Consider the following 13116-nt stretch of genomic DNA (forward strand, 5'->3'; position numbering starts at 1 on the left):
TTTAGGGGTTGTGGGCTGAAAAGTTTGGAAACCCCAGAGTTAGTTCATATTAGGGTCTACAAGCATCAGTTTGCTTGTCATTAATTGCAGCGAGTAAACATCTTTTAAAACCTGTTGCAAATTATAGTATATGTTGGTTCGCTGTCCGTTCAGAATCTCAATCTCTATAGTAATTGAAAGAGTTAAATTGTGATTCTCTGTTTATCCAGAGTCATGCAGCTCTACTCGATGGCATTATCAATTGGTGTGGTGAAACATGTGATGCCTTGCAGTCTGTAAAAGTGGCAGTTATCCGTATAAAATGGCGAAAATGACAGTTAACGTATGATGCTGGCCAATTTAATCTGCTTAGCACACGGCCAGAGACAAAATGACAGAGCAACTCTTATTGCGATGTAACTTTTGAAGCTCCAAATTGAATTGTAAGGCAGCCAACAACCTCACAATGACAGTTTCGAGCATGCGAAAGCCCAAGACTGGCCAAACTGAGCTGTCAGCACAGTCAGGTACTGCTTTTACATTTTAATCTTAATAAAGCAGCAGTTCCTTTTTCAAAGTACACATTTTTGTCCTGGTTTTACTTATTGCTTTTCTAATTAATTGTTCTATTATGTGTGTGTGTGTTTGAGTTTGACAAACTTACTGCATTGTTACATAGCTTTAAGATAGAATGACTAGGAAGGCATTGTTGCCATATGATACATATATTTCTAAAACAATTATAATTTCGATATTGGTTCTTGCTCAGTAATAAAGTCTGCACTGTGCGCACGCAATTTTTTATTTTTTGGTGCGTAATGTTAATAATATTATTCAGAAGGTCATGATTAGCACTCATTATTTTATAAAGCTTTATTTTACATTCTTGGCAGATGCACACTAGGTATGGGCCGGTATAAGATTCTGATGGCATGATAACCTTGGATGAAAATATCTCGGTTTCATGGTTTGACGGTATTGCGATTACTGCTCTAAAATATATTCTTTTTAAATGCTGGATAAAAAACTGAAACTTTTTTCCCCCCTATTGAACAGAATATATTTTATTTTGAAAAACAACTTAAATATTTTGGAGCAGTAAACATGTCAGGCTAAATAATCCAAATAAATCATTGACTTCTGCTGTCTATTTCTATGTCAAATTTCTTTAGAATTTAAAACAACATCTTTGGAGATCTTTTCCGCTAGACATACTGTTGTCCTAAAAACAAAACAAAACAAACAAAAAAAGTTAAATAAAAAATCTTACATCTACCTTATGGAAGGGTATATTAGAACATTTTGGCGTATTAGAACATTTTGGTAATGCCCTCCACAGTGCGTAATACAATCTTAACTCTCCTTCCTTTTATCTCACCTTTTATTATCACATTTTGTCATATGTTATACTGAATAATTAAAATCAAATCTCATTTTTGTTTAAATTGTTAACCCCACAAGAAATTTTTTTTCACCTTTTACCAATGTTCAGGAAAGTAACACATTAATTATCAATACATTCAATTTAATACAATCAATACAATCATCAATACAATGAAATTCCAGCAGTCCAAAACATTAAAAATAATGTTTATATATATATATATATATATATATATATATATATATATATATATATATATATATATATATATATATATATATATATATATATGTATATGTATATATATATATATATATATATATATGTATATATATATATATATATATATGTATATATATATATATATATATATATATATATATATATATATATATATATATATATGTATATGTATATATATATATATATATATATATATATATATGTATATATATATATATATATGTATATATATATATATATATATATATATATATATATATATATATATGTATATATATATATGTATATATATATGTATATATATATATATGTATGTATATATATATATATATATATATATATATATATATATATATATACATATATATATATATATATATATATATATATATATATATATATATATATATATATATATACATATGTATATATATATATATATATATATATATATATATATATATACATATGTGTATATATATATATATATATATATATATATATATATATATATATGTATATATATATATATGTATATATATATGTATGTATATATATATATATATATATATATATATATATATATGTATATATGTATATATGTATATATATGTGTATATATATATATATATATATATATATATATATATATATATATACTTAGAATCCTAAAATATTATAAATGCACTGTAAAAAAATCTGTAAATGTAGTTACTTGAAATGTTAAATTACAGAAATTTACTGTAAAATAACGGACGTTAAATTACACACATTTCCTTAAATTTTACAGTGTAGATAAGCTATTAAAAATAGATAGATATTATAGATAAACAAATAAACACGGAAAGAAAATCAGCGAAATATCCAATTCCCCATGTATTCCTCTTGATGTAAGTGATTTTAATTTATGAATCCAAAATGCTTCACTTTGTAATACTTTTTTATTCAGATTATCTCCTATATGTGATCAAATACCTCCTTAATTTGTTCTTGCTATTATTAAATAATAAATAAAATAAAAAAGAGTGAAAACATTCATGCATTATTCAAAATATAACCATAATAATAATTATTAAAAAAGAATATAAGGAAATGAAGGTCATCAGTTGTGACATATTAACATGTATATGTATGTATCAATATTGCTGTACTGTGATGTACCTGCAACCTATAAAAGCATATGAGTAGCAAAAATGGGATGTTTGTATCAAAATTGGTTAAATTTGTTCATGAAATGGCCATCATGAGAATACATTTTCAAAACCACTTAACTTTTGTTGCAATGTATTAACCCAAAAATGAGTTTTTAAAACATCTTAAGCGTGAATGTCAATCCATTAAAAAGGCATTTAACCTTTTTGCTTTACCTTTTGGCTCATTCTATTTTGAAATGCACTGAATTCTGCTAGAAATGTCCACAGTGATGAAAATGCAGTTCTACGTTTTTCTAAGCATGAGTTTAAATGCATTTAAAAAATCATTTTGCTACATTTTCTGCTTGTACATGTTTCCATCTATTCAATTGCTTGTAAAACATAACATTTTATGTAATTTACATATTCAAACTATGGCTGGAAATGGCAAATGTAAATAATGTTCATTTCATTTTGCACCAAATGATGCACATACTAAATGTGATGGACAATGCAAATTCAGAAACAGAAATGCATTGCCATTTTATGTATAGCATTGCTGTTTTGCAAATTACATTGCTAAATTAGTTTTACCACTCATATGCTTCCATAGAAACCCCTTTAGTTGTGACTTACTCGCAATACAGCAGCACCTTATTGCTTTTATAATATGATTATCAGGCAAATATGAAAGCTTAGTACAAATGAACAGCAATTTCAATAATTTCTTTAACCAAATTCATTATTAATTCATTATGCATTATTAATTCAAATATTTGAATTTTGTCCTTCCACAAACCAAGTCTTTAACGAGGACAGTAAATGCCAATTGTATGATCCTACATTAGTAAGTTTAATATTTAATGGAGATTAAATGAAGACAGATGCCACTGCTTATTTCTCACTGTGTGAAAATGTTTGTTTCCACTCTTGTATTTTAAACACTGCACTTTAATGAACATGGAATGCATTAATCTTGAATTCAAAAATGCACTTTATAAATAGTACTTGGTATTATAATGAACAATTTGATGTTGTCTGAACACTAAAGCAGGAGATGAACTGTGAGAAAGTGTCGCACCCAGACGGATTATAGATCACACACCTCACACAGAGCAACAGTGAAAAACAGACACATGAGCTTAATCGTCAGAGCTGATTTGACAGTCACTTCACAAGCTTGCCTCTGAAGATATCCGTCATATCATGTCATATAGTCAAGTCACTTTTTTCTATAGCACTTTCTATAATGCAGATTGTATCACACCAGCTTTACAGGGATTAACAATATGTTCAACACATTAAAAATGCAATAGAATACATTGGTACATGGTTTAAAATTTCTCTTGTATCTACAGTATATAGCATGTATAAGACCTTAATATTTCCAGAAACAAGCCCATTTGAATCCCTAGAAATTGGCCCTATAGAATGAAAGATCAGTTTTTACCTTATTTGGAAGGGTCATTAATATTAATAAGAGCTAATGTCTTTGCTCAAACAATAAACCAAGTTATTCACGTGCACGCGCAAACCCGGGAGATTTCAAACCTGAGGCCCCGCCCTCTGACGCAGAAACCCAGACACACACATACACACACATACACACACCCACAAACACACACACACACAAACATGCCGGTTGATTGAAGTCACACTGCAGATGGATATATTGAGTCTCTACCCAAAGATGAAACATCAGCATTATAACCAAGCAGTTGGAAACTTCTGGAAGCTACATGCTACAAAGAATACTTCATCTGAGTTTGTTAAAGGAAGGATCAGTAAAGAGTAACTGATGGACGTCAGGATGGGTTTCTTCCATTTCTCAAGTGTAAGTACGTGCGGTTAAAGTTGTTGCCTCGTTTACTCTAGCTTGCAAATGTATTTAGTTGTGATTTGTAACTTGTAACCGCGTGTACTGTATCAGGTTAACTGGATATATTATCTTATCGCATGCAAAGTCACGTTAAAAACGCGACGCGTGCTGTTTGTTTATGGAGCTCCGTGCTAGAGTTCTGCTCCCGCGATTTATTCGGAAATTTATTCCCGCGGCTGTCCCCGCGCCAGATTTCTGCGGCGCGGGAATAAATTTCCGAATAAATCGCGGGAGCGGTCGGTAACGGGTTTAATTTGGGACGGGAGCGGGCTGTCTAGCAATATCACGGATATTGCTATGTGAATTAGAAAGAGAGAGTCTGCTTGGTATGAGAGAGCGTATGAGAGAGAGCGAGAGAGAGAGAGAGAGCGAACGAACGAACGAGCTTTGTGCTGTGTGGCTGTCTGGACTGTATACTGGGTGATTTTTGGTTGTGTTCTCCGCTCTAGCGGGACCGGGCGCGGCGGGCAGAAAACGGAGCGGGTTCTCAGGCTAAAACCTGGCGGGTGCGGGCGGAAGCGGGAGCGTTGTCATCCGGAGGTGTGTGTGTGTTTTTGTGTGTGTGTGGTATGGCGAGTACACGACTGTCTCCTTCGTTCGGTTATCCGTAGCACTATCCACTCGCCATAGTGTGGCAGCTAAAATCCACGCATACACTATCGAGCGTGTATGAACTGTGATTACTTTTTAAATTGCTGATTAGCTATTAACCATTTCCCTCTCTGACTGAAGGCAGTCGACCAATCGCGACAGACTGTCATCGGTCCAATCAGCGCAGATTAGCTCCGCGCTAAGGAGGGGTTTGGGAACAAATGAATCACTGGGCGATTCATACAGGAGTCGCTGGGATAATTAGGTAAAAATAAATGCAGATTATAAGACCATGAAAGTGTTTTTTGACCTTGCATGCATATTAGACTGTTGTTGGAGACTCTTACAACCAAGATATGACCCTATTTCATGTATAATATGGGCTCTTTAATTCAATTTGAATATCATTGTTGAAGAATGTGATTCACCATAGGGAACGTTGACAACTTAGATCACATATACTTCACCAATTGACAGAAATGGAATTAATCATGAAGTATCAGAGTTTCCCAACCTCTATTAAAGACTGTGTCTTTAATAGCACTAAAGAAATGTGCAAACCAATTAAAGTTTATACGCAGCTATGGTGAATCCCGATTCACTTTACTCATATCTCCCAACTGTGTTTCAGCCAGTTTTCAGCCTCTTAGGGTTTTAATATATTGAATGTCTGAAAGAACAAAACATAGTTTAATACCTTTACAAAATCGGTCTTTAAAACTCAAGGACAGTTAATGTGTTGACGGAATGAATCACTATTAATAAGCAGAAATTCAGATATGAGAGGCAAACAAAGAGACGGAGGAAGCCAGTCAGACACTGTGGTTGTAGCTTTAGCTGTGTAAGTGCTATCCAGGGAGAACAGTGATAAAAGGCACACGCACCCTGGTCTAAAGGGATTTAAAGAGCTTTTAGTATGCATGTGTTCGTCTGGTGAAAATATCAAAAGGCTTTACTGCGTTTGACCATTTCGCTCAAGCTTTTTACAGCTTTTACTTTCTTCCTCTCTTTTGCTTCACACAATGCCGACCCATCTTCTCTTTGCAATCTTTCATTATAACACTTTAACTCGGGGTGATAGTGGTGCAACTGACTTTGATTTGTATAGATGCAGCATACAAAACATCTATGTTGCCGTGAGTTTAAAAGCATTGATTCTTTAAAATATAGGCTACAGTTCAGCCTAAAGGTCACATAAGTCTTTGATTGAACTGTAGCCTATATTTTAAAGAATCAATGCTCTTAAAATCGTGTGCCAGACAGTATTAAAAAGCAAACTTTTGCATATCTTTCTAAATGAAATTATATAATATAATTAAGTATCTGTATATTATTTATTTACAACTCATTTTGCAAAAATGCTAGTTTGTGAACCCTTGCCTTTTAATACTGAGGGCTTTTTTTAACGATCTAGGCACAAAGTCTAAACCACATGGTGCAAAAGCATTAAGGGTAAATCCCCTTTTCCTATTTTAAGGACGGAAAAACTTTAGACCAGCTTTTACTTTGTCAATACCGTGGTCTATTTCTAGTCTTCAAAATAGCAACGTAAAAACAATGCACCTTAAAGCCTGGTTTATACTTCTGCGTCAAGTGATCGGCGTGACCCTCGGCGCATGTAACGACGCGTAGCTGTGCATTCATACTTCTGTACGCTGTTTCTGTTGCTTTGCAATAACACTTCTGAAACGCTAGTTGGCAGGAAGGTGTTTGTTACTCTGTGTCGAGTTTCTTCATAGAGCTTGTGCTACGCGTCGTTGCAACGTGTAGTTACATTTTTTGAGAGGTGTACGCCAGCGACACCAACTGCCACTGCGAGGGCTATGTGTCCACGCGTAGGCCGCGCTGTAGCTTACAGGTGTGCTTGATGCAGAAGTATAAATGCACCTCAACACACCTCCTTTCTAGACCGGTACACCCATGAGTCCATAAAGTGGCGCAAATGGATTTGTTATTTAAACAATGTGATGCAAAACATGAATATTAGAGTTGTGCTGGTCTGAAAATAGCAACAAATCGCACCATACACATCTTGCGTCTTATTGCGCTGGGTGTATGATAGTGCTCCTAGTGTGGTTATTTGGATGATTTATGATTGAGGGTAAAAAGACTTAAACTGGATGTAGATTGTTGAAATATATCTATTTTTTCTGCCATTTTGTACTGACGTTCAGAAGTAACAGAAGATTTAAAAAGTATAGGCAATTAAAAATATGGGCAGCATTTTTAAATAAAGGCAACATTTTAACAAAATTAAAAAAAATAAATAGTTAAATTATAAAAAAATAAATAAAAGACACCTCACAAAAGAAGCAGTGGGTGTAATGTATCTTAAAACACAGGCAGGATTATCAACTGCCGCATAATATCAACTGCCACATAAACAGATTCGTTTTTGAAATTTATTGGCATCCTTTTAATTACAGTAAGAGCTAAGTGATATGACACAGTACATATATGTACATAAAACATTAAGTCAGTAGCCTACATGTGTATCAGAAATAACAGAAAATGATTTCCTGGAGACAATGAATACAATTTGCCTTGATCAATAAAAAAGGCAACTAAACTACAATTAAAATGAAAACAGAAAATAATATAAAAAACATAAACACATTTATATATAATAAACCTTTAATACTGAAATATAACTTTTAAACTTAAATGTATAGTTTTTAGATTTAAAAACTACATCTACATGTAAAATTGACATTTTGATGCTTTTTTTTATAAAATGTGGGATTTTTAGAGATTTTGTATACAAATATCCAAGTATAAATAATAAAAAAATTTATGCTCTCTTGTTTTTTATCACTTTATTTTATTTGAAAAACTTGGCTTTAACATAAATCAAATTAGTATAATGATGTCAGCAAAAACTTCCCACATACTGATTTACCATAGATTTTTATCTAACAATATTGCAGCATAATATTTAGTTCCCACATGAGCGTTTTGTTTACAAATGTTTAACTGTAAGGTGAATGTGTGCTTAAGTTAAAGGTGTTTTAGCGTGCAGCTGATTTAAACAGAAGCGTCAGCACGAGCTCTCAAGGGCTTCCTGCAGCTTTTAGCGTTGAATGTGAGAGTGTCTATTCTCCCATTAGGAGTGCTAATGTGTTTTAGCGTTAACACACAAGAGAGAGACTTACCACAGCGCTCTCCCTGCAAGAGTGAGACGAGAGGGAAGCAAGAGCAGAGAGAAAAGAGATTAAGACACCGTGAAACTTTAAAGGAGATGATGAGAAACTCGAAATGAAACAAATTAGTCGAGCGAGGGATGACAGTGAGAATTAATGCAAGAAAGACAAACCGTTTTAAACGGTATAGGGTTGCACAATATATCATTCCAGCATCGACAATGCAACGTGCACATCTGCAATATGGTGAGTTGGGATTATAGTTGACTAGGCACCAAAAAAATCTCTGCAAATTTGAAGTCACTGCATAGACTATGCTGTCTAACCAAAATAGAGTGAAAGTGTATCATTTACATGTTTTAAGAGAGTTTAAAGCAAGGACTTTTTAAATTTTTTACCTATAATAAAGATTAATTTTATTTGTTTATACCAGGGGTTTTCAAAGTGTGAGGCGCGCCTCCCCTGGGGGGCGCCAGAGCATGTCAGGGGAGGCGCGGGAAAAAATATAATAAATATATAATTATTAAGTTTAATTATTATATGTATTTTTATTATATTTAAACGTTTTAATTAAACAAAACAAAAAAATAATAATACGTCAAATATAAGAAACCCTTTTTTACCCAGAAGGCCATAGCTGTTTATTCGCTTCTGTTTGGCAAGCCCGTTAATACAGGTATATGCCTGCTAATACAATGGGTCGATTTCTGAGACCCCCCGATTCAAAGATGTAATGAAGTTCACGCCCCTTTTGGCCGCCGGGAAGAAGGAGGCGGAGAACCGATGCAGTTTTAAAATGATTTATTAATCAGACCCTAACACCCCAGTATATTGATAGGGACTCTATACTGCTTAGGGAGCGCCGTCTTTTGGGTGAGATGTTTAATCAAGATCCTGACTCTCAGTGGTTGTTAAAAATCCCAGATTGTCCTTTGAAAGAGTAGGGGTTTAACCCTGGCATCCTAGCCAAATTTGCCCACTGGCCAGCTGGTGTGTGGTGTGCGGTGTAGTGCAGTATAGCTGCTGTTGCGTCATCCAGGTGGATGCTGCTCACTGGTGGTGAAAGAGAAGATCAATTTCCTTACCACTACCACCAAAAAAATTAAATGTGTAAAGCACTTCGAGTATCAAAAAAAGTGCTATATAAATGTAATAACATACTATTATCAATATTAATCAGTCAATCTGGTTTCAACTGAAGCTTTTCAGATATACAAAATAATCTTAATATTTTGGTCAGTTTGACTGATGTAAGTTAAGATGACTGTAAAAGTTGCTTTGAATCAATTAAAACAATTTTAGGTCAAGCATTTTTACAGTGTGGTTAACTGCCTCAATGTCAATATACAGCTCTTCATATGAGCCTCAAAGTAATAATGGGCTGTTCACATATTGTGCCTTTTGTGCGCTCAAGTTTGCTCAAATGGAAACATGCTTGCGCACGCAAATAGGTAGCATTGCATATGAAGAGCGACACACTTATGTTTTCAATGCACGCCTACAGCGTAGTGAGTTAAAAAATATCTCAACAGTTTTGATTAAACTACGAAAAAGCAGGAAATGAGCACACAAAACTCACTGCTAATAAAAACAGCTTTAAAAGGCACCAATGACCTAAAACAACACTAATAATAATATCCAAAATAACACTGTGAAATGACAAAACCGCAGTTACAATTATATTATAATATTTTAATATAGTTTTTATATGTGTGGAATTTAATTACAGCCCTTTACAAAATGTTAATGTAGTACCTGCAGACGTATAATTGAAAATCATTTTACCAATCTTTTTTTTTTTTTTTAATTTGCAGGCACTTCATGTGATCTGATTACGGCTGATATCACAGTGCATTGTCACCCAAATTGTTACCCCCTTCAAATGCCATCCAAGTGCATTGTCACAGATCTTTCTGGTTGCATTAATTACAAAAATTAAAAGCAGGTTAAACTAGTGCTTTTTACATAGTTCAAAATGTTAAATTAAAGGTCTCAAGCTGAAAATACAAATGAAAAATATAGCTTTATTTTTCTCTCAGTTTTTTTGATAGGTAGATCATGCCTTTCCGCTAGACCTTGGGGTAGGTCAAAGGTTGGTGGCCACTGCTATACAGTGTTATTTTAAATTTGGTTATTTTATCTCTGCACTTGATTACTGTTTGACTGCACAGAAAACCATAAAGCACTGTTGCTCTTTCGTATTTGTAATGTAATTTCTTTTTTACATTTTATTCATGATTCACTTCTTTTGAAATAACTCCAATAGATCTAAAATGATTCATTTTTTTCCTTATAAAGCTATTCAAGTCATCTTGTAAAGTTGTATTCATATCTTAATATAGTTGAAGTGAATTTTTTTTTTTTCCAAAAATTTCCAAACAAATGTGTAGCAGGGCAAGAATTTAGGGCGTCACAGTAGCGCAGTGGGTAGCACTCACAGCCAGAAGGCCATTGGTTCGAGCCTGGCTGGGTCAGTTGGCATTTCTGTGTGGAGTTTGCATGTTCTCCCCGTGTTCGCGTGGGTTTCCTCCGGGTGCTCCAGTTGCCCTTACAGTCCAAAGACATGCGCCATAGTTGAATTGAATAAACTAAAAATTGGATGTAGTGTATGTGTGTTAAAGAGTATGTATGGGTAAAACATATACTGGATAATGTGGTGGTTTATTCCCCTATGGCGACCCCTGATTAATAAAGGAACTAAGCCGAAAAGGAAATGAATGAATGAAGGAATGAGAGCAAGGATTTTATACATTACTCCCTAAAATGTTTTTTTCTTCTGGAAAAAGTCTTTATTTATTTTTATTTTTTGTCTAGAATAAAAGCAGTTTTCAATATTTTATTAAACATTTTAAGGTCAGTATTATTAGCCCTCTTACACCCTATTCACACAGGGCATCAGCTTCAATGTTTCCCATTCATTTTAAATGGGTGACGTCAAGGATTGCGAAATAAATTTGTGTATTTGTCTGCACCACTTCAGTGGCAATGCTCACTGCAGAAGTTAGGAATTTCTAGACCAGTCAGATCGCTTTATTTAAATACCGCAGCTCAGACAGTAGCCAATTGCTGACTAATTTTATTGGCTGATGCTGCTATGGCGATCACCTCAGCCCCAACTTCAGACACGCCCTCCATCAAGCAATGATGCTGAAGCTCCATGTAAATCAGGCATTAAACTATGTATTTTTATCCATTGTCTACAGAATAAACTATCGTTATACAATGACTTGCCTAATCATCCGAACTTGCATGATATAGTTAAACCTTTAAATTCAACTTCAAGCTGAATGCTAGTATCTTGAAAAAGTCTAGTAAAATATTATGTAGAAATCAGCTATTAGAATTTAGTCACTAAAACTATTATGTTTACAAATGTGTTGAAAAAACTGAAATTGGGGAAAAATATACAAGGAGACTTATAATTCTGACTTAACTGTATATCTCAGAAAAACAGTCTAATTTTTCCAATACAATGCAGCCCTATGGTACACTGCATGTCTATTACTATCCGCTTCTGTTCTTCCTCCCTACTCTCATTGGGTGTAGCTGAGTTTCTTCAGTTTAGCTGTATTTACAGTAATAATGGCTCCAAATGGAGGCTTTTTAGATGTTGGCACCTCAGCATCTACTCAGGGAGAGGGGAGGAAAAAAAGGAGAAACTGCAAATTAGATTCAGCTCATCACCACAGCAACACTGACAGTAGGTAGATTTTGTGTTCCAGGACAAAAGGAAAGTGGCTTGTTAGATTTAATTGAAGTGAGCAGGGCTAATGGAGCCTCGTGGAGGACTGGAGGACTTCGGTGAGAATTTCAGTCAGGTGAGGGATGCGTCTGATGCTGCAGAAATGCATTTCTCCGGCTTTATGAGTCACTGCGTGCTCCGAGTGAATGAACGAACGGGGATGTAAGCACAATATGCTGCTGCATTCATTACGGATTTAGAGTTGTTTTTCTTCCAGTCCTCATGAAAGCCGAGCAGATGACAGAGCGGCTCAGTGCTGGCACACGAACATGGCACCGGCACAATATGAGCTAATCGAAAGTTATCTGTTTCCGTGTAGCTTGTATTGCAGTCTATCTAGCATATAGAGCACAGCAGTAGAGTTCCAGAAGTATAAAAGATTTTCGAATATCTCCATAGAGACAGGTTTTTAGCAAAGATATGATAATCTTTAAAGGGAGACATCTTTTGTGCGTCAATATTTCAGCGATTATGTGCTTCACATCGAGCCAATTACAGTTTCACTTTTATTTAGTCAATATTTTGGAACTGCCTTTTTGGAATTGTTAGTGAGGAATACATGATTGTTGATTTTGAATGTCACACTATTATCTTAATGTATTAATGTGTTGATAGTTTTACTATTGTAAAAAAGTCATTCTGAGTAAATCAATCATTTAAGTAAATGTAATAGTGTGCAATATAAACCCTTCAAAAGAGATATTCCATGTCTCTTCAAAGCAGCATTTATAATTATAAATAAACACTGCTGTATAAACTTAGACATAAATACAAGTTGTCTGTGTACTCAATTAGATATGGGGTTCCTAAACATTTTACTTATTCATCGGTTAGTATATGTTGAAGCTATAAGCTTGCACAATATATCACATCATCACAGTGTGCACATCTGCAACAGTCATGTCGCAAGATATGCAATGTTGAGTCTGAATTATAGTTGACTAGGAGCTGCAGATTTATATTTATTGCCATATTTATATGTAATTTGTATGATTTGTGCAACAAAAAAATAAAGTTTTTTACAT

At 34.0% G+C, this 13116-nt stretch overlaps 1 protein-coding gene across 4 annotated transcripts in view; it reads left to right on the forward strand.

Annotated features, from left to right (window-relative positions):
- Positions 1-13116, forward strand: part of cacna1ia (calcium voltage-gated channel subunit alpha1 Ia) — a 413851-nt gene that overhangs the window by 103046 nt on the left and 297689 nt on the right. The window lies entirely within an intron of this gene.

This window comes from Danio rerio, chromosome 3 (assembly GCF_049306965.1).
Source record: "Danio rerio strain Tuebingen ecotype United States chromosome 3, GRCz12tu, whole genome shotgun sequence".
Classification (NCBI taxonomy): Eukaryota; Metazoa; Chordata; class Actinopteri; order Cypriniformes; family Danionidae; genus Danio; species Danio rerio.